Below are 453 nucleotides of genomic sequence, written 5' to 3'. Positions count from 1 at the left end.
TCAAAAAATAAAAAATACCCCAGCACGTAAATTATCACCGGGGAGCCGTAATATTACAAAACGGAAGATGTATTGTATTAGGAATGAATTAGCATATTCTAACAAAATACCCCACAATAACAACGTATACATTAATAAGCTATAACCATTCAGTTTACTATTAACCGAGTAAAGCTAAATTAAAGAATACGTGACTTCTAACCAGGTTCCACATTAGCTGAAATGGTAGAGCGCTTGTAAAATACAAGCAAAGGTCCTTGGATCGAACCTAATGGGTAGGTAGTTTGTTGGTGTCTCATGTCCCATGTCCCCGTGTCCCTTGTCCCTATGTCCTCATACCCATGTCCTGTGTTCTATGTCCCATGTTCTATGTTTCGTATCTTGGGTAGTATAAGTTGTTTGGTATAAACCCACTGTAGTACGCTTGCGGTAATTGTCATCTACAAGTTCTTT

Source organism: Plasmopara halstedii, assembly GCF_900000015.1.
Source record: "Plasmopara halstedii genome assembly, contig: Scaffold_289, whole genome shotgun sequence".
Classification (NCBI taxonomy): domain Eukaryota; phylum Oomycota; class Peronosporomycetes; order Peronosporales; family Peronosporaceae; genus Plasmopara; species Plasmopara halstedii.
This window is presented reverse-complemented; position numbering follows the sequence as displayed.